Raw genomic sequence first — 23,779 nt, forward strand, 5'->3', positions numbered from 1 at the left:
TGTGGAATTTCAGTATCCACTATATATTGCCGGTGACTTTTATTTCGAAAAATAAAAGTTTGATAATAATGTTCCGTCTAATTGCTCTGCTGTGGTATGATACCACTCCACATATTTTGTTTTTTCAAATCAGTATTTACCTTCTGTTATATTTGCATATATACCTTTTGTGGTAAATGCTAATTGGAAATGTCAGATTTCTCTTTCAATTTAATTAGCATAATTACCCACAAGAAAAGAGTGGAAATTTCCTTTAATTTAAATAACATTTATTAAGACTGCCCAGAATATCATTGTCATTGGAGTTTCCTAGGGAACCTTAAGCAGTTCAACTGTCAACTTACAGAGCAGCTTGACATCTGAAAATTCTTGCAAAGTTACAGCACTGGAGAAAGGCTGTCATTCGTCTTCTTGTTTTATTCCATTTTTACCTCTTATACTCAAAACAGATTTGAGGATCTGATGTTCAGAATTTTATTCTTTAATTGTTTCATGTTCCTATCTCTTTGCTATGTACTTATTGGGGACTGAAACTCTTCGGGAAATATGTTCCATGATCCACTACTCTCACAAAGAAGAGAACTAGTCCCAGTGTGCCGACAGCAGAAATTATACTAGATGAATGTAGCTTCTGGGCAGATTTCTAGTTCTATCAAGTAGATCTGTCAGTAGAGGTTGCTGCCATCAAAAACAGAGGATCTAAAGAAAACAGTTGGTACTGGTGTTTTCTGGCATGTGTGCAAGTTAAACAAAGAATAGATGTGTTGTTTTCGACAATAACACTCAAGGTAGGCTGTGAAACTCAGCTCTAGGCAGATGTATAAGACAACCCTTTTAGTCAGTGTCATGTGTTCTGCAGACTCCCTAAATGTCCCACTTTATTTTAGGTAAGCCGTTTCTATTCTGCCAAATTTCCTCACACATGGCATTCAGAAAGAAATTCACAGGAATGTACAAGAGGAAATGATTAGTTCAGGTACCGTGGAACGACAAAAATCCCTCATTTCCTAGATGATGCTCACCTACTAGTGATTCAGATCCACAATAAAATATCCAAAATCACAACTGAAGTAGCAGAAGGTTTCTGCAGTATTTCTGCAGAATTTCTCCTCCTTCACAAAAGCATACATAATCTCCATTGAATCTAAAATGAATAAAATCCTTATATACATGAGGCCATTTATGTCTTGGCTACTATAGAGTCATAGGGAAGGTTGATGAAATAAGAGTTAAACAACAATAAGAACTCAGTGCTCTCTGTAGAGTAAAAGTGTCTTTGGGTGGGACAGCTTATTACTACATGGAGAGGTATACATAAACAGAATAATAAAATTTACAGATGTTTACTTTTTATATTTAAAAAATTAATTTAATTTCCATACTTCAAGCATTTACAGAAGTTATGGAAGTACATTAAAATTGCTATCAAACTGATTTTTTTTTAAAAAAATTAATCAAATATTGCAACAAGCTTTCTATGTAAAACTTGAAATATAAAATTTTATTTGTTTTTAATGAAGTATAACTCTCTTAGTAAATATTTGTATTTAAAAACACAGAGGCTTTCAGCAAGGACTGTCCCTTCTTTTAAGAAAAAGAAAAAGATATCAGATAGCTTTAACAAAGCATCTTTAAGCATTTCACAAAATAAGTTTGTTGTTGTTTGGGCCATTGAGCACCATCAGAAGACCATAGTCACAACTCCCAGAGGAATAAGTTACAACACTCAGAGAAGTTCTTTAGCCTGATGTATGAGGCAAGCCATCATTCATATTTCATCTCTTTCTCCATTTGCAATGTACTAATCTCCTCTAAAATTGTTTTTATGTAAGCTCATGGAAGCTGATATAATTTCATTTAAGCTACCATATGAATAGTAATTAAAAATATATCACTTTAGAAAGCCCTGGAAATGATACACTCTAGTATCTTGTTAACTTGAGTATTAACATAGTAAATAAATACTAACAGTGATGGTAAGAAATTTCTTGAAAACTAACCTCATGCTCAGCACTAAATCGAGTGCTGTGCAGAACAACACTGTTGGATGGGCTGAGTAACATTCTTTGATTTTTCCTAAAGCCAACCAATTACTATCTTGAATGAAAGTGAATTCAAAAATAATTACATTTATTTCTATTCAAATAACACTTTGGATCTTTACTGGAAAGACCGTCATTCCTCAGTGTCAGTGCTGAGACTGTTGCAGGGCTTTGTGCAAGAAGAAATTCTTCCAGGAACAATTCAAGAAATTTGTTGGCCGTGCAGTCACTGTTGTCTGGCTTTCTTTTCCTCACTGTCTGTAACTTGACAGTTCAGGTGAAACACATTTTAAGTACAATGGATATGAAACACTGTTCAATAATATAGGGAAATTCCCTTCAATGGAAATGTACGCGAAAGGAAGTTGATGTACAACACTTACATTTGTGCTGTAGCAGAGACGGGCAGAGAAAGTGGTTCCTATTGGTGTGACAGAGCTGGAGAAAGGAACTTACCCTTAGGCTAAAGCTCGTTTAGGAGTTCTAGGGCCTTGTTTCATTTCAGTAAAATCATTTGGAGTTTCTGTACTGCAGCTATATGGCTGCCAGGATAAGCCTTTGGCCTGTATGTGGGAGTTGGGCACAGAGTATGATTCAGTCATCCTTGTGCATCCATAATGACTTTGTAGGCTACAGAAGTAATTTCTAGACCCTTCTGGTGTGGTGGTTGTCAAGATCAGATTGCCCTTTTATGTAGCCAAATGAAACAGACTTTGTAGCTCTGGAAAAATCTCAAGAAAATGTGAAAGGCAATACAGAAACTCCCTGAGCACTGAGTGTGTTGCAGAATAGCTTAAGTCTTGAGAACTCCTGGACTGGTAGGATGAATTTTGAGGGTTTTTTTCCCATTTTCCACCTCAGTTACGTGTTTCAGACATGTTTTGTCAGGATGCAATGTCTGGATAAGCAGTCCAATAGCCCTTGTCCCAGACTCTGCTTGTTATCAGTGATGCTATCTCCCCATTCATGAGGTATTCTGTATTCACAACTTCATTTTCCACTGAGCAGAAAAAAAGTTAGTGATACAATAAAATATTATTGGAAAGGGTATGTCTGTCTTGAGGGAGTTGTTCTGAAAAGTGTCAGGACTCTGTGCCACATTAGGAAGAGCAAGGCTCAGTTGAACTGGGAATAGAATCATTTGTGGGCTAGTAGTGATGCTCTTGGCAATGGGGGTGAGCCCAGGGAGAAAATACAAACAGTTGCCCTGTGTCAGAGATAGTCAGCTAAATATTTCACCATTCTGTGTAATTCTCAATTCAACATATTTAGGGGGGAAAAAAAAAGAAAACTAGAAACAAGTGTTACAATTGAATAATCTAGGTTGGAAGGGACATTGAAGTCTCTAGTTGAAACTCCTGCCTGGAGACAACCTATAAGGTCATCTTTGACACTGAAAGCAGCACCTGTACTCACTTCTTTCATAGAAATCATACTCTTTGGGAATTTGCTGCAAAATGCCAAAATTTATTTTCTCTAAATTATCACTTCCTGTGTCATTTCTGCCAATTTCTTTTAATTTGGAATCATCTGAAATATCCAGCAGTGACCTCTTTTACTCAGGAAAAAGATCTCCTGTGTCATGCTCCAGTTGTAGCAATCTCAAAGGGTTTTCATGCACAGAACATGTCATATTCCAATATGAACATCATATTTCATATTATTCCAGTGGACACCGTATTTCCAGTTTGCCTGAAGCCTGAGCTGCCTGAGCTGCAGGAAATGGTACAAGAGAGAAGTCTTCTGCAATGCCCAATATGTTTTCACTACCTGGACCCATGATAGCCAGTGTCTTGAAGAATGACTAGGAATTGAATAAAACCACATGGATGAAAGCATAAATAAGGGTGTGGAGCTTCAGTATACTTGGTATTTCTGACAACTTAGATGCAAGAGCAGTGTTGGCTCTCTTAAAAGAATGATGATGGGCTGGACCACACCAGAAAACAGAGAAGTACTATCAGAGACCTAATGCAACCCAGCATAGAAGAAAATTCTGTGTAACAACTTCTTTCACGCAGAGCTTCCATGACCATTGCCTCATTTCTAAGGTGCTCTACTCCCTCACCTCCTTCCTATCAGGCTGTTGCTTTTCACCCATACAGAATATTTAATTTGTTTCCAGAGCGTTTATTCTCTCAATGTTTCTGTAAGTGCTTCTGTCAGCCATCTCAATTCTGACAGCTGTGGTCAGCCTGTGCTCCTGGGACTGAGCTCAGCTCTGGCCCTCACATGGAAGGAAGCTGTTTGCATAAAATATTCACTTACAGCCATTGAAGCACAGTTATCCAAGACCCTGAACACACCAGCAGTCTGAAAAGCATTAGAGGCCTCCTCCTTCTTCTAAACCATTCAGAAATTCATTGAGCAATTGGAAGGTAGTGGAGAAATTACCAAATTACTTCAGTGAGTAACTTAATTTTGATACTGCATCAATTTCTGTTTCTTGGAAATGAGCATTTAGTTCTTAATTATTTAAAGTTCATGTCTTTGCATCAGCTGAAAAAAAGTTTAGTTGAGAGTGAAAAAAGGTTTAATGGCACATCATATTAAAATTAATTTTATCCTCATCCTCCATTTTCTTTAGCCCATTTCTGGATAAGCCTTTCCACCTAACCTGATGTTCTTGATTTGTCCATCCTTTCTGCTAAGACTTCTGTCTTTGTAGCTTACAGAAGGTAGCTGCAGATACAGTTTGGTATTAACCTGGTACAATGGACCTCTTTACAGTTCTTTTGTTATTGTAATTACCATTGAAGGAAAATTACTGATAATTATAATGCAACCTTTTCAGTCTGATTATTTCCCTTGAGCATATCCCAGCTTTTATAACCCCTTCTGCACAGGTTTTTGATGTAGAAAGTGACTGGAGTCAGGTTGTATGTCAGCACCTTTACAGGAGTCCAGTGATACACAAATTCCAAATAGCTGACAGATGACTCTAACTCTGTTTTGTGGGGTGATTTTTTTGTTTGTCACCTACCTTAAATCTAAACATCAGCTTCTTCTTGTTCTACAGATAAAAGAACTGCCATTTTGTCACTATTGACTTTAAAACTTCAGTGGCTTTGTCTTTAAAGTCCTACTTTACAATAAAGTTTTCCCAGGGGAAAAAGAAAATGATCAGAAACTCTCAGCTTTAACCAAAATAGGAAGTGATATCTGTAACTAGGGTATAAGCACTTCTCTAACAATTCAGGCTAATGAAGTTTTCTCTGTGAATTGCCACAGAGGCTTTTATGACAGAAAAGAGACCAGTAGTTCCACTGCTGAAGTCCCTAAGTATAAAAATGTACTTTCTTTAACAGTCTAAATTCAGACCTTATTTAAGTGATAAAACCAAGTCAATGATCACAAGATCTGAAGGTGTCTTCAGAACTTACTAACAACTAAGTGAAAATCATTTCCCAAAGCTTCAAGATTTAGTGAATAAAACATAAGTCATGTTATTCCCTTCTCTGCACATACTTTGGTGTTGAGACATAGGCACTGACTGCAAAATGGAGATTGAACAAGACTTTTCACCTTGTACTTCTAGACTTTGAATAGCGTCAACACAAGCTGAAAAGCTATCACAAGTCAGGTTAGGAGAAACACTTCTTCCCGTAAAACTATTTAAGAGATTTGTTTTGAGGGTATGATCTTAGAGTCTCAATTTCATTATGAGGCACAGAAATTCTCATATAAGTGAGAGTCAGGAATTCTTCAATTACACCTATTTGCCCTTTAACTTGAATAAAAGTATCACTAGGCAGGGGAGAAATGGGGAGAAGGGATGGACAGAGAATACATTTTTCTTTGTTTCTAATTCAAAGCTCAGCTGCATCAGTATAAGTTGGTAGTTCTCCAGAAGTCTATGGAGAAAGGCCACGATTATAGTAGTCTGGGAGAAGAACTGGGTACTAATCTGCCTAAAGAAGCATTATCAGCTGCAATAAGACTGGAGGACTTGTTACAACTGTGGAAAACTGAATGTCATTAGCTTCCCCTCATTTATTTTACTGTTAGGCTTGCAGCATTTATGTTGAAGTGGCACACATGAAAATAAAAACAATCTGTTTCTGTATGTCCTGTATTTCTCCGTGAAATTATTAGCTAAAAAAATAAGACACAGATTGACTTAGTAAAAGGTAAGCTTTTATCCACATTTTTCTGCAGAACAGAAAAACGTCATTCTGGCCATTTATTTCTATGAATATTTTTATTGTAAATTGATAGTACAGCTGCCTTTTGAGAAGAAAGAATGGAAATGACATTATGCAGCACTTTCACGTAGGCTTTAAAATAGCAATTATCTTAACATTTCTGATGGGTGTTTGGAGCTCACTATCCTCTCTGTTTCTTAGGACTGTAGGCTAGGTGTCATCTATGACCTTTATTTCCCCTCGTGTAGGTTTTCTTACGATGATTGAGACAAAGTTGTTATCAGTACTCAGCTGGTATGTAAACAACCTTTAGAAAATAGCATTTTATATTTGTCCGGTATCTGCCAGTTTGGTTTGCCCCTATTACTGTTGTATCTAGCTCACAAGGTTTTTGACATTACCTATGAACTGCATCTGAGTGACCGGAAATGAGACTGAAGCTTTTCTTACACCACTAATACAGAAGGAGCACTGGATGTTGTGCAGACAGATTTAATCACTACAGAGCAAATCCTCCTTTCTTAGCAATAAGAAAAGCAAACACTAGTTGAAAAGTCTGCTGCAATGAACACATCAAGAGGAATTTTGAATGCCTGGTCTGACAAAGTGGAGTTGGTTTCTCCTCTGTCTTACAATTTGCCCTGTTATGTATATTGTGCAATAAGAGATTGCACTTTTCTCTCACTAAATAGCCTGGTAGTGCAATGTTTCACAGCACAATATTTTCCATAATGTTAATGAAAGAGTTCAGCACAATAGACTAACCCCAAAATCCTGGTGAAGTAGACGTTGTTGTTTATGAGGAATTCAGGGAGAAAGGAGCAATTATCACTAATGGGAATTTTAAGTGTTAGTAAAGTGAATATGATCTGTGGAACGCATTTCTACTTTTTTCAGACTTCTGTACAATGCTTATTGTAAATATATTATTATATATTTATGTAGAACGGTTTGAGTTGGAAGGGACCTTAAAGATCATCTAATTCCACTCCCCCTGCCATGGGCAGGGACACTTCCCACTAGATCAGGCTGCCCAAGGCCCCATCCAACCTGGCCTTGAACACCTCCAGGAATGGGGCAGCCACAACTTCCATGGGCAACCTGTGCCAGTGCCTCCTCATTGTGAAGAATTTCCTCCTAATATCTAGCGTAAATCTTCCCCTCTCCAATTCATAGCCATTCCCCCTAGTCCTATCACTACATGCTTTCATAAAAAGTCCCTTTCCAGATTTCTCATAGCACCTTCAAGTACTGGAAGGTCACTATAAGGTCTCCCTGGAGCCTTCTCTTCTTCAGACTGAATAACCCAAACTCTCTCAACCTGTCCTCATAGCAGAGGCTTTCTAGCCCTCTGGTCATCTTTGTAGCTGTTCCAACAGTTCCGTAGCTTTCTTATGTTGAGGATTCCAGAACTGGACACAGTATTCCAGATGAGGTCCCCCAAGAGCTGAACAGAGGAGCAGAATCCCCTCCCTCGCCCTGCTGGCCACGCTTCTTTTGATGCAGCCCAGGACACGGTTGGCCTTCTGGTCTGCGAGCACACAGTGACGGCTCATGGGAAGCTTCTCATCAATCAGCACCCCCAAGTCCTTCTCCACAGGGCTGCTGTCAATCACATCATCATCTATCCTGTATTGAAAATTATGTATAGTAGTATGTAATCTATGTCTCAGTAACAAAATTTAAGATCATGTATTTTTAATCTTTTTCTTCTGCTATTCCTCATTCTTAAAATTGCTTTTTAGCAATGAATCCGCAGGCTTTATAATTTCTATCAAGAGAATAAGGATATTTATTTTATTTGTGCAGAAATAGAGTACTGACATTCTGACTCTCATACAAACATGAGTTTATGATTTGCCCTATAGAGCTCAAACAATCATCTTCCCATCTATATTTTGATAATTCTCAAGATGTTCTCAGACTAATAATGCTCTTATAGGAGACAATTTTCTGCTATCAATCACAGCACCTTTCATGAACCTGGTTTGCCATTTAAGCACTAAACAATGGTCTAAAGCAGGTAAGCCACAGTAAGTGGCTGTTTCTGAGGCCAGTACAGATAATTCAAAGCAAGATAATAAATTATCTTCATGTCCTCTGGTTATGTACATTATAATTAAGAGAATAACTCTGTGCTAAGTGATACGCTTAGTATAAAAAATGCAGAAGCGAAAGGGGATAAACTCAGCTAACTATACTTCAAATATGTCAGTAGTGACTATCAAGGTAGGTCCTTTCACTTCCTTTAAGATTTCTCTAATGGACTTGGGTCATCTTCTGTCTCATTTTTTATTTTTTACATATTGCCACAGATAGAGCTTTTGCAAAGACTAAGGGAAAAACCTGACTGACATTTCTGAAAGGCATGTAATTAGTTGTACATTAGTGAGCTGTCAGATATCAGCTGGAGCAGCTCTGTTCTCTGTAAGCATTAGAGGGAAGCTAGGCATTGTCAGGAGTATCAGCTTCCTTTGTTGTAGTTCATCAAATGGCTATGAACACCACAAAATTATATTTGTTTTAACTGGAAGTCTGCCATGTGTTTCTGGTAACAGAAGGCAAGGTTCATTCTGACAGGCTTTAAATATACACCTATAGAGAGGAAAAGTTCGGGTCAGAAGCATTCACCACACAAAGGTCATTATCTTGTTGGGTATTTAAATTAGCTATAGAGGAACACTTCAGCTGTTTTAAGCTCTTATTTGGTCTCCTCTCCCACAATGAAAGAATTGACAGTCAGATAATCTCCGAGTGTAAAGGAACTTCACATAATGCATGACACAAGAATAAAAGATATTTTCAGTAGTTATTGCATGCTGGTTGTGTACACTACTGTTACATGCTACCAATGGTAAATTGTATTTATAATGAGTTGTAAAATTTTTGTTAATGCCTGACACAACTGAACAATATGATTTTGTTCTTGCTTAAATGAATATGAAGTTAGTACAAATTTTTAAAGGACCTCCTTGAATGGCTTATGTCCTTCTCCCCAAGAAAAGAGTCAAATCAGATCTAGGAATTTTGGTGATGCCTTCGGGTAATATAAGTAGATTTTCCCAACTGAGATATGCAAAGTGGCTCTTTTTAATTTCTACTTTACATTTCCATGACAAACTCTCAATATCAGACAGTTTTTCAAGATATTTGATATAGATGAGGAACCTTAAAAGAGAACTGACCAATTTATGGGTCAGAATAAAATAATTTTTTATGAAAGCTGGTGACATTTGGCAATTCAACTAAGTTCTGCTTAGGGATGTTAGAACATGAAGTGAAATTCATGGGCTGTTAATCTGTGAAAGCTTGGGATGAGAAAGAAAGATTTTACAGCTGAGAAAATTATCTTCTTTTTGATACATGACCTGTGAGGGTTTTTTAATAACTGAGATTCTTCCAAATTGTCCATAAAATGAGAAGTGGACAGTGCATTTAATGACAGAACTATGGGATCCTTTGTATAGGAATATATTTGCTTGGTAAAATGAGTGGCATATGCTGTCGTGACTACTACTATAAATGTTTTCTCATTGTGCCAATAAAGCAGGATTAGACAATGGTCCAAAATGACCAGCAATATTTTCAAAACAGATTCAGAAAACCCATTTTTTATCATGTCCATAAATAGAACACAAGGAAAAATATCTCCACTAACCATTTTTTTATATGTGACATGATAAACTCATACATGGAATAGACCTGGAAGAATAATCTAAGGCATCCACCTTCCCCTAAGAGGAAGCTCAGCTTTCCCTGAAAGGTTCCTGGCAGACATTCCTCTAACAACTTCTCAGATATCCTCAGTGACAGAGGTTGGGCAGCATGAGCTCACAAAGAACCCCAATAATCATCTTGCCATAGAGCTATGAATTATTTCTCAGTGTCTAACCTAAATCAAATCTCTCATCTACTTTACTTATATATTTTAGATCTCTCTTTTGCTTTCTCAAAATACTGCAACCCCAAACCATTTTAGGTGGCTTGCAAAACATGAAATAGATCTTGTCACCAGGACACCAAGTTAAGGATTACTGTTCTTTATCTACAGAAATGAAAATACAAAGGTTGACACTTATATCTGTTTCTGCTGTTTCTATATGGCTTCTAGCACTGTTTCCCAGTTTGGTTATCAGTTTAAAGTGTGACTATGAGTACAATAAGGCTCCTTATGCAATGACATACTTCAGAAGACCAGAACTTCTGTTATTTCTGACATAGAGAATACTGCCTAGAAAAAGGTGTAGCAGGTATGTCCCACAGAAACCCACAGTCTTACACTAGTGTAATTCTATTTCAAGGTTTGTTTGCATAATTTCTGCCTGTAGCTCTTCTGTTATATTTCGTTTGACACCTGCCTCTGAAGGCATGTTAGACAGCAAGTATCCCCTGTTGCCTGTTATTAGAAAGTTATATTTTATGATGCTGCCTAGGTACCATTTTAATGTACATAATAGTAATTATATTTGGAAAATCATATTCCTTGCCATTTTTTATGTCCTTAGTATAATTAAAATTTGCAATGTTTATCTTATTTTGCATAACTCTAGAAAATAAACTCTGTACTTAGACAATTTGGAATTTGGAAGCGGTAACAAATTATTTTAGTCCATTGTATTGTGCATCAGTACGAATTCCAGAAGTCACAAACCCGTTATTACTGTGTCTAGTAGCACTTGTTCTTCAAGCTCCAATTATGGCCTTGCCCTGAAAGACACTATGGAGTGACCAGCTGCTTAAATAACCCACAGATCCCGAGAAGATGACTTTCTGAATCTATTGATCTACAGCAACCTCACAAAGGAGAGACATTTCAGAGAATAAAACATAACATTCAGGTTAATTTTTATTTCTTCATCTAAAGTATCATTATTTTCATAATAAATTATACTTTAAAAAATTTTAAAACTTTCAAACCCAAAATCTTTGCTTCCTTAAAGTCCTTGAATATGGAATGGTGAAATGAGAAAAAGCATATTTGTTATTTTCTACAAGATCATAAATGAACTTCCTCACACAAACTAAGCTTTTTTCAGTCCTAAGTATTGTCATGAAGAAGAAATTATCTATAATGCAAAGCAAGAGCAAACAAAAAATAACTTGAGATGCTATTTAGGCTTCAACAACACCACATTCCAGAAGACGTGCCTATGATATTAAAACACCCACTTGTGCCTCAAGAAGTGTCCTGATTCTCATCAAGTATCTCATTACCACAATTAAGCAGGCTTTGCCTTTCAGTAGTTAGAGTAGTTCTGGGAGTTAACTTCATTAACCAGTCTATTTTAGTAAATTTGAGTTTTATGTGCACGTAAAATAACTTTCAGTTTGTAAATCTCTACTCATAGCCAGTAAGTAGCCTATAAACAAGCACAGATTCTAAGATGAGACTTGAATAACTGAGTCCAATTTGTCTTAAATCCCTGAAGTCCTGCAATACATGTCAGATGCCTGGTAGGTGATTCACAGCTTGCTGACTAAAATGAAAAAGAACCCCTGGGTTACTGGAGCTAATAAATAACACTGCAGATTTCTGCCATTAAATGCTGCTGAAGTGTTATAAGGTAAGAATGACAGAATCAGCTTTTTTATTCTTTAATACTGATGCACAGAGTTAATGATTTAACACTGACACCTCTCACACAAGAAGACACCTTTCATTCCCGAAGAGCCTCATGGCTGATTGATCTGATTTACAATAGATCAGTTTCTAACCAGGCTTTGGCTGAATGACATCACTCTTTTAAGAATGAAAAGGCATTCAGGGTAAAAAATTTAAGAGATTTTGGGTTTTTGTTTTTTGTTTTTTTTTTTTCCCCAGGTGTAAATATTGGAAGGGCAAGAACTTGCTGAATAGTACATAGGGATGATGAGTTAATGCTTCCATTGTTCTGAAAAATATGTTTAATAGGACTATTGAAAAAGAGAACATGGACACCTCCCAGGGTCAACTCCAGGCATAGTGAAGTATGACATGAAATCAGAAAGGGACCAGTAGCAGTATTAGAAAATCATAGTCTTCATCCATTATGCACAGTTGTTTCTTGTTCTAGTAAATAAATAGACAGTTTATAAAAAAGCATACAAGCCATTTGTATTTGGTACAATTTGCAAGATAGAGAATGACAATAATTTCTATAAATCTCTGTAATGCAAACAAATCTGCAAAAATTTTTCCAACTAAATGTATACTTTTCGTAATTTTTGCAAATATGTAAAGAAAACCTGATGACTCTTTATTTCTTTAATGCATAGAAGAAAATCCCTCCAATTCTATTATGACTTTATCTTCTCATTAATTTTCGTGCTTCTGAATGTTTTTAAATGAAGATGTAGATGAAAATCCTAGCTATATCTAGATGCTCATAAGATTAGACTGTAGACTGTAGCTTTGCAATTTGTATCTTTCAATTACTCTCATATTCTCTGTGTCTTGCAGATGCACTTGCATTTCTTTAAACATTTTGCTAATCTTTTCTTTTGCTGAGACCCAGAATAGCAGCTGCCATGACATCTCACCTCCAGCTACAGGAGTTCTTGTATGTTTTATGTAATATAAGATACTTACATCCCAGGAAAACTTTTCTACTTGTTGTACTGTAGATGTGCTCCCTCTGAAAGAATCCAGGAAAACACAACTGTATCAGTTTATAAATAGTTTTCCAGTGCACAGAAAAGCAAAAGCCCACATGTTTTTTGCATTACAGTACAATTTGCTTCCACCATACCTCTGAGGAGCGGAGTTTCCATTTTCTTAACATCTTAGGCCATAGACTGTCATTAAGATGCATTTAGACTATAAAATAATAAAACAGCTATATGAGAGCTCTTTCATGTTGAAATAACTTTGTCAGTTAAAATTAATACCAAAGAACTCACACCTTTCCATAGAGGATAGAATTAATTCTCCGAAATCTTGACAGCACCTCTTCCTACTCGGCACAGAGGTGGAAGCCTTGTTACTGTCATTGCTAATTATAGACTGTTTATAGATGAGCAGCTCTGTGCATGTAGTTGCCTATTTCAGCTGGAAGTACAAGACACTGGACTCAATACTGTTCAATACATCCAGCAGGCTTGGAGGCATGGCTGAACCACATCAACCCACTGGCTCACCTGAACTTGGTAAGCACAGAACTCAAGCGTGGAGAATCCCGAAAGATCAAAGCATGCATTTCAAATGCCACTCACTACATATAGGTTCCTCAAAGTGTGACTGACATGGAGCATGGGTGCTTTGCACCACCACAAGATGGATGTTGAGGCTCTGGAGCGTGTCCAGAGAAGAGCAACGAAGCTGGTGAAGGGGCTGGAGAACAAGTCTTACGAGGAGCGGCTGAGAGAGCTGGGGTTGTTTAGCCAGGAGAAGAGGAGGCTGAGGGGAGACCTTATTACTCTCTACAACTACCTAAAAGGAGGTTGTGGAGAGGAGGGAGCTGGCTTCTTCTCCCAAGTGACAGGGGACAGGACAAGAGGGAACCGCCAGGGGAGGTTCAGGTTGGATATCAGAAAAAAATTCTTCAGAGAAAGAGTCATTGGGCACTGGAACAGGCTGCCCAGGGAGATGGTCGAGTCGCCTTCCCTGGAGGTGTTTAAGGAAAGGGTGGATGAAGTGCTTAGGGACATGGTTTAGGGAGTGTTAGGAATGGTTGGACTCGATGATCCAGTGGGTCCTTTCCAACCTGGTGATTCTGTGATTCTGTGATTCTGTGAATTTTCTCCCCAGTGCTTCCTACCTCTTCCTGCCTGTATTGTTATCTACATGCTTTAACTTAATTCTTTACAGTACAAGGAACTATCTGCTATGTTTTCTTACTATTTTTTAGTCTCAATCTTGCCTAAGCAGTTCTGTCACACCATTGGTTTGATACTCCTTGCAAAGCACATTCCTGCCACACTTGACTGCTCCTCAGCTGCCTCTGCTCCTCTTTGCTCATTTCAAGAGCCAACAGAAGAGCTGGCTGAAACCTCCTTGGCTGATTAACATAGACACTACAAATATTCTAAGCTTAGATACAAACTGGCATGGATGGGCCCCAGCTGAGGTCGGGGATAAACTGATCCTCTTGAGGTGTTTGCCACTGAAAAGATATCTTGTCAGCTGGAAAACCAATCTCTGTATCTTACTTCGCAAAGAACAGCAAATGTCATGAAACAAGAGAAATAGGGCTGCTGCAGCGTATAGTTCTACTGTTACCTGTTACAAGATTTGACGGACCTACATCTTGTATTCTGTTGAATCTGTATTTTCCTTGTGACCACAGAATGAATGCACTAAATCTTTAGTTATTGTAAAAATAAGTTTAATTATATTAATTGTCTCAGTTCCTGTATCTTACATTACTGAAGATTTCATAAGACAATTCTCTAGATCAGAAAGTCAGCTGGAAAAGAGTTTTATGTTACAATGCTGCTGTCAGCAGCAAATATCTTGACCAAGCATCCTCTTCCGCAGCAAAACTTAAAGTATACCATTTAACTGAGGGAGAGTACTGAGTTTGCATGACAAGGTTTTGGTAGCAGGGGGAACTACAGGAGTGGCTTCTGTGAGAGGATGCTAGAAGTTTCTTCTACGACCAACAAAGCCAGTGACAGCCAGATCTGAGATGGATTCACTGCTGGCCAAGGCTGAAACCATCAGAAACGGTGGTAGTGCCTCTGTGACAACATATCTTAAAAAAAAGGGGGGGAAAAAAGCCTTGATACAGCAGTAGCACCCAGAAGAAAGGAGTGAGAATATGTAAGAGAATCAACCATGCAGACACCAAGGCCAGTGAAGAAGGGAGAAGAGATGCTCCAGGCACTGGAGCAGAGATTCCCTTGGAGTCCACGGTGAAGACCACGGTTAGGCAGGCTGTCCCTCTGCAGCCCAAGGAGATTAATAGTGGAGGAGATATCCAGTTCGACAGACTCTTGCCAGAATAATCTCTGCCTGAACCCTTTGGACACGCACGTGCAGTCAGGTGGGAAAGAGAAGTGCCTGTTGCTGCATCTCCTTCCTTTCCTCTATGGCAGCCCACCCAGAACAGTGAGCCCGTCTGCAGGTGAGGCAGAGGAGCGGTGCCTGCTGCTACACCTCCCACTCTCCTTGTTAGCCAGGAACCACAGAAAAGCCCCTCAGGCTCAGGCAGCCCTGCAGTCAGATAATGTTTAAGACACAGCAAACAAGTAAAGAACTCAGTCTTTATCTTAGTTAATGAGAATGGGCAAATCTGTATGTTGAGTGTTAAAATGGTTTAAGTATGTAGTTTAAGTCGTAAATGTTGGCAATGTTGCACCTGAACATGACACCAATGAAGTGGAATAAGAGGTGGAGATTGTATTGGGTCTGCCTGGGATGGAGTTAATGTCCCCCATAGCATCCCTGACAGTGCTGTGCTTTGTACTGATAGCCAGAACAGCGCAGATAACACACCAATATTTTGACTGCTTCGGGCAGTAGTTGCACAGCATAAAGACTGCCTCTCCGACAGCCCCCCCCTCATCAGTAGGCTGAGGGTAGGCAAGATCTCGGAAGGGAAAATCACAAAGAAACTCACCCAAAATGACCAAAGGGATATTCCATACCATATGATGTCTGCTCAGCAATAAAAGCTAAGACAAAGGGGCAGGAGGGGGGGCATTAATTATTTCAACAGTTGTCTTCCTGAGCAACTGCTACACACACTGAAACTTTGTTTCCTAGGAAGTGGCTGGGCATTGCCTGCTGATGGGAAGTAGAAAACAGATCTTTTGTTTTCATTTACTTCCACGCATGGCCTTTGTTTCTGTTTTATTAAACTGCCTTAATTTTGACTCAAAAGTTTTTCCACCTTGTTTTGTTTTTTCTGCCCATCCTGTCTTGCTGAGAAGGGGAGTGATAGAACGGCTTGGTGAGCACCCAGCATCCAGCAAAGGTCAACCTACCACAGGGATATTTTCCTGTGATATAGTGAGATTAAATTCTACTTTCAGGTCTCAATCTATCAGTGCACATTCTGAGAAAATTTCTGAAGTGTTACAGACTAAAACATGTTCTAAATAAATTCAAGTATATACGAAATATTTCCATTGTTGTCACTGTTGAAAAGCCAAGAGTAGTGACAAGGACAGGGTGGTTTTATTTTCCTTGGATTAACCATTAGAAAAAGTTATGGTAACTGCAGAAATAGATATTTCTAAACGCTCGGTGGGTATATGTGTGAAATGTTCTTTATTGAGGTCATCATGAAGAGATGTTATTAAAGGAAAACATAGATGTGAACTTCTGAACTCTCATTAAGCTGTGAGGGAATTACCTAAATTCTATTGGAAAGACAGACCTTGGTGGTATGCCACAGGTCTCAGCTCCAGCATTCACCCTGAGAAAAGAGAAGGAAACAAAGAGGTCTGAGCTCAGAGGACCTAAGTCAGAGCAAGGGGGAGTGTAACTTACATGTTTTGAAAGATGTCATGATCAGAAATAGAGGACACTACTCCTTCCAGAGGAGGTCCACACATCCTGGGAAGAAGAAAGCACTCCCTTTTCTCCTGCACGCAGCTCTACTGCAGCCAGCCAGACCCGGAAAGCCACAGTTTGTATTCTAATCTACATTAATTCCAACTTTCCAAAGGTTTCCTCTAGCCAACTACAGAACTGAGCAATTTCCTTTGCTACTTCTTTTCTGCGTGGTTGCCTGGATACTTGGTCTCCTTGAGGATCTCGTTGACTAATTGCAGTTGCAATTTGGTTATTTGAAGACCCTGATCCGTCATCTAGATACAGAAATCCTTAGCAAAAAAGAGTTATTTATCAAGTGCCTGCTTTAGCAAAGTTACTTAGAGGCAGTTATCTGCAAGAAAACTCAATGATTTACTGATTTTTCTCTTGTATAAGCACAGTAATTGCAAAATGAAGTGCAGTAGTGTTAAGTCTGTTAACAGTTAACACTGTCTGTGTTATTGTGCAAAGCAGCACATTTTTGGCGCTATCTATTCCTATATTATGTTTCACTGTTGTTTATTGCACAACCTTCCAGAAATATGCACAAACTTTTCCCAATATGAGAAAATGAAAGGCTAACCAATATGCTGCTACCCTTTTAACTCAAGGGTGTCAGGAGTTCCACTTTCTATATAATGCTTGGGAAAAAAGCCACAATAAACACACCAAACTGTAGCAAGATAGGAACAGCATTGCATTTGTTTCTTTCCAGATCATACAGAGCTCAGAAACAGCACCATTTGCTCCTTGTTGGTCAGCGGTGGTTGCTTATTTTGCTCTTTTCTAGAATTTCAACGTCTAGAGCAGTAAAAATGACCAGAATTCAAATCCAATAAATGAATAGACAGTATGCCATGAATTCATCTAAAGGCTGCTGAAATTTATTATTACATAAAAAGAAATAAATAATGATTCCATGCACATAAACTTGATAAAATACAGGATTTAAAAGTGGTCAGGAAATAGTTTTCCAGAAGAGAAAAACAAATTCCTTTATGCCTGGGTGAAAGAGAAGTATTCAGAAAAAGAAATTCAAACAATCCATGAATGTGGGACATTTTGCCACAAAATTGATTGCAGAGGGTACTTCTGAAGTTTACTTTTAATTGAAATTTCTGTCTCACATCTAGTAATACAAATTTAGGTAAAATGATTAAATTATTGAGAAAATATTCAATCTCCAGAAATTAAATGAAAAAATGCTTAATAAATATTTCCAGTCAATTTACCAAGCTTAATGTGAAGAAATTAGGACTTTATAAACTTGCTAGTCTTGTAAATAGTATCATTTTGGTTTGTATTGTTTTTCTTGAAATAATAAGAACATTAAATCCATTGCCAGCAATGGTTAGAATTCTCTGAATTATATCTCTCTTATTTTTCCTATTATCAAATAATTTTGAAAGCCTTTGAATTTTGTTACCACATTCATTCAGCCATTTCTGAATTACAGAATGGCAAATAAAATATCTTTCCTGTTTCAGTAAATATAAGGTAGCTTCTTTGATCCTATGTAGCTCCAAGATATGGAATTTTTAAAATTAGAGCTTCCAAGACCAACAACTTTGTACTGATCTTCGACAACATCTAATGTGCGTGCATGATGTTGCATAAAGGGAGATCTGAGGACAATGAAAAATTTTTTTTCAACTAAGTTTTAATTTATTTCTTAAGAACAATATAGTATGACCGAATTATTTGGATTCAGATACTCAACATCAGATTCAATTTCTCATTTATTAATTTCCAATTCTGTAACTTTTGCTTAATCTTATTGCTATGACATTTCCTACCCTCCCCAAATAAAAGCAATTGTGCAGTGTATGAAGTTCTGCTGAACGCTTAGCCTTGCTGCTGGCACAGCAGGCATAGGAACTGGAGACAAGTAGCAGTTGCCCTTCTGCTGCAAAAGGTGTAGAGAATTCCTACCTCTTTTCGAAAAAAGACATAGATTTTGCAGCTTTCCTGCCACAATCCCATTTTCCCAACATAAGGGGCACCAAGTCCTCTCAGAAAAAGAGGTAATTAATGGGAATGAATAATGCCAGAATAAGTCAAGACAAATTATAGATGTCAGTTACTTGCTGGTTTCTTTCTTTGCCATGAGATTATGTATAATAATCACTTTTTTTAATGCTAGACAATGATATGTTTACTTCTGTTACTGACGACTGCATGTGGAAAACTAGATGCTGAACATCAGGCATCCAAATAAGCTTGATTTTGTCTGGTATAAACATATACACATCGTTCCTTTAGATACTGAATAATGACAGCAAGCTGTGCTGACAGACAGCAAAACATTGGTAAAATATAACCTTTGTTGCCTTTTAGGAGAGGAGGTGCAGATCATCATTCACTTTAATTCCAATTAACTAAACTACTGATATTAATCTCAGAAGATGCTAAGCAAGAAGATAACACAGCCCTTAAAAGAAAATGAGAAAAAAAAAAATGAATCAATGACAATATATTGCAGTCTTGCCAAAACTATACTCATGGAACAGTATTTTGCATTTATAGACCTCTAGGAGATTTTAACACAGGTTGTCTGCTTTCACAATGCAGGGTACAAAAAAAAAAACATGTCATGTGTGGGAAATGAGTAGTATAATGAAGTGAGAAAACAATCTCATTCTTATGGCAGAATGATTGGTCTTAGTCAATCTTCTCAAAACTAAATATAGAAAGGTTCAAAGAGGATTAAATCTGCAGTAACTGAGGGTGTCTAAAGAGGTTATGAAATGAACATAAAGTTTAATTAATTCAATAGATGAGGAACTGCTTAATAGCATAATTACTTGAATTTATTGCAGGTATTTCATAACATGTGTGAAATGAAAACTTTAACCCTGGAATTACTGAGCTGTATGATGCACTCTTTTCTACGGAATAGGTTATGCACTGAATTGTTAAAATTTATTATACTTTTCATTATTATTGTTATTATTAAAATTTTTAAAATATGTGCTCTAATTTACAGCTTTCAAACACACCCAATCTCCTCATTTATGTAAAATAGTTAAAACCTATTTGTTTTCTATGCATATAATACCTGAGTGATGCTAAGTGTGAGACTATTATTTAAATTCTACCTTGTGGTGAAAAATCCCTCTACATTTGTTCAAAAACAAGAATAATTTTAGGATGTATTATGTCTTTTCCTGCAAGGTAGTACAATTCAATTACCATAGAAAACAAAAATAAAAATAGTTTTATCTCAACAGAAAAATAGTTGGTACAACTGTGTTCCCGTGAGCTATGTTTTACTGTAAATACAGAAATATACATGGAGCTATAAATCTCACAGACAACCTGAGTTTTGATTGTTTTTAAATACTGAACATAGCAAATATTATAGGCCCGCAGACTCTTTAAGATATAATATGCTACTTTTTTTTTTTCCTCTTAAATGTGCCTGCAGATTTTCAAATTTTCTCTTGCTACTTCATTTCTGCTCGTATCCTCATTTAGGTATTATCTGCATGCCCTCATTCAGATTGGATTCTCTCATTGCTGTTGATGTTTTTAAAATACAAAAAAATATTGTTTTTCCCCATGAAGACCTAGCAAAACCGATAAACTATTCATGCCATCAGAAGGACTTGTCTTTGGGCAGCATTTTATGAACTTAATGAAAGTTCATTTTAGAAATTTCTCCTGGGTTTTTTGCACACTAGTTTTCAGTGCAGTTTCTCTCTCTCAAATTAGACACAGAGACCATACCGGGACCTTTGGAGATCTAGAGTTGATCATTGGGTGACTGGAAGTATGTAGAGAGAAAGAGCTTTGTGAAGAATCAAGCAACTGAAATAAATTAAAGAATACTTGGTGGTGTGATCAATCAGATTTTACCCTGGATTTTTCATCTCTATTAATCAATAAATCTGTTCCCTGATTTCAGAAAACTTTAGGGGCAGATGCAAAAGATATTTACTTAGTGCCACTTTCAAAAGCACCTAACTGCCTGGTACCTTTAAAAATGGTTTTGAATAATTTGCTTGTATTGAAGGAGCACGTACTTCCCATGGACTGAGTGGCAAGATCCATTAACACATAGGTGCCTAAACTGAACAGTAACCTACATGTATCCCGATGAAGCAAAACATTTAGGGATGATTTCACCTTATTTTATTCAGATGAGTTGTCCCCCTGGTGATTGGTGTAGCTCTGTGCACAGGTCTAAATCAAAGAGCTTTTGTTTTCCACTTGTTTATTTTTTTTTCCAAATGAGACTCTCTACACACTTTACTGATTACAAGCTCAAAAGCTGGATAATGGTCTATGTTTTTTTGTTCATGATGTCAGTATTAGGTCAAACTATTAATGTAATGAAATCAACATGGATTCATACATCAAACAGTGTTTTGACCTTTCCTTTGCATTTTATGGCATTTGGCAGGCAGAGAGAGTTGGGCTTGTTCAGCCTGGAGAAGAGAAGGCTCAGAGGAGATCTTATAGTGATCTTCCAGTACCTGAAGGGGACCTACAGGAAAGCTGGAGAGGGGCTGCTCATAAAGGCTTGTGGGGATAGGACCAGGAGGAACATGTATAAACTGGAGAGGGGCAGATTTAGACTGGACATAAGGAAGAATTCCTTCACTATGAGAGTGGTGAGGCACTGGCACAGGTTGTCCAGGGAAGCTATGGCTGCCCCATCCCTGGAGGTCTCCAAGGCCAGACTGGATGGGGCCTTGGGCAGCCTGATCTAGTGGAATGTCCCTGCACATGGCTAGGGTGTTGGAACTAGATGATCTTTAAGGTCCCTTCCAACCCTAACTATTCTATGATTCTACGGCTGATATTCAGAAATCTTCAATACTTTTCAAGCAGATGGGCAATGCATTTTCATCACAGTACATGAAGAGACTAGGTGGCAAAGGCATAGAATGAAAATATTCAGATGCTTGTGGTTTTAACCAATAAATAAGATAAATACATGTTTATTTCAGTGTTAGTTGCTATCCATTAAAAAAAAAGACTTTAGAAATTTAATGCATAATGACAGCTGATGAAATTGTTTCCAGATATACGTTTTAATGTATCCTCAATTGAGCTACCAGTTTAACAGTGTGTATTTCCCACTATTTTTCATGAACTTTGAATCACACCTTGCAGATTTCCTATGTGAGAAACTGTAAGTTTCAAAAAAGACGAGGAGAAAAGACTGAACAACTCCAACCTACAAATGCACATAAATACATAGGGTGTATGGATCAGATTTCTCCACCATGTTAAGGTCCATTTCTCCCTTCTCACAAAGGAGCCATTAATGACATTAAAATGCTCATAGAACTACTCACTTCTGTATGCTTCCTGCTCATGGAAGTTCGGGAAAAGTAGCATGAGAAATCCCTTACTCTTTAATTGTACCACACCCACCGAGACACTAAAAAATACGTGCAGTACCTGTAACGACAATTCCTCACAGCAATCTTCTGAATCAGGGAAGGGATGCTGCATCTTTCTCTTCTGTTGCTGAAGCATATAATCCAGCCAAATAAACAATATTTTTTCTTATCATTAAAAAGGAAGATATGTTTCAACACAAAACCTATCACCTTCAGATCTGAAATATTCAATACTTTCTGAAGGAAAAAAATCTTACTCATCTACTCCACACTTCTTAATAACAACAGCTGGTAAGTGCTCAACTCCTATAAATAGTTTAATTACCAAATAAGTCAAGGATATTTAAGAAGATCAGTCATAACCTCTTGAATAAAATGCTTCATATACTTAGTTCTTAAATCCAGTCCTTGATCCATTATCATCAAGATTAATCAACTAATATTCGGATATGAGGAAATACTAAGGAGTCATAATTGCACAATGCTAATCAAATCCAGGAAGAGAGATGAGAGAATAAAATAAAGGGAGCAGAGTTTTTTAGATTATTTTTTTTTGCAGACACTTGTACATACCAAATTTCATTCAACCAAACAATCCACATGATGACTGCTCTCAAATTATGAGTCAGCAATGATGAGATGAATAAATGAAATGATTGTTTAAAATAGATGACCAAAATTGCTTTTGAATGACTTTTGTTCTGAAAAAATAGACACGCGTGGTCTCTTTCAAGTCAGATTGCATGAAGGCTCTGTTTGATTTTGGGATTTTATTTTATATCAATGAATAAATTTTTGTTTCTGCAGAAGGAAATATTTTTTTATATTTAGGAGTTGGTAGAGATTTGAGATTTAAAAAAATATGTAATTTTTTTCTGAGCATTTTGACTTATTTCTATTATCTCACATGGATTCTAAGTCAAAAGAAGTTGAACTTTGGAACTTCCTACTAAAAATCCGGAAAATATGTGCTAGATGTTTTTCTTGAAGCTTTGAAATAAAAAAGCTAGGATCAAGGAAGGCAAAATATCTTGTTGAGTAAATACTCCAAATATGAGAGCAATTATTGAACATTTCTTAAATAAATCCAAATCTTGAAAAAAATTGCAAGTCTGAAATATATTAATTATCTGGAAAAATGAATATATGTTATAACAAAAGGAATTCCAATACTTCCAACTGTTAACATATTTTGCTTGTCTAATTCCAGCATCATTTTTCATTATTTTAATACATATTTCACATGTCTTCTTTGCAGGACCCATTCACATGTCAGATGTTTTTATTAAGTATTCTGTTTCACTGACACCTGCTGCTCCAGCTCAGATCAATAAGAATATAAGTAACTTGACTGGGTTGTCAATGAGTTTTTAAATTCATGAATTCACCTTGGTGATGGCTAAGTTCTGGTGGTTTACATGACTTTGTCTCCTGGATGTCCAGATCAAAGACAGAGTAGGGATGTACTACAGCTTCCTGCCAATGTGCCAACCCATGTTTTCCTCTGAAGGAAACCAAGCCAAGAATGAACATGACATGATTGAATCTTATTCTTTCAGGATTTGGGAAGACTAGGCATATCTGTTGACCGTTCTTGACTGAACGTTTCTGCATGCTTAGAGCCAGATGTGTAGATATGTTGTTCATAACAAAGATAATAATTTTCTGGAATTATCTCCCAGCTTTCTTGAATGAGAATCAGTGGAGAAATATTTTTTTCTATCACTGATATTTATAAGTCAAGGTTTTATTTTCCTTTGACACAGCTATACATTCAAC

This window comes from Cuculus canorus, chromosome 2 (genome assembly GCF_017976375.1).
Source record: "Cuculus canorus isolate bCucCan1 chromosome 2, bCucCan1.pri, whole genome shotgun sequence".
In the NCBI taxonomy this organism is placed as follows: domain Eukaryota; kingdom Metazoa; phylum Chordata; class Aves; order Cuculiformes; family Cuculidae; genus Cuculus; species Cuculus canorus.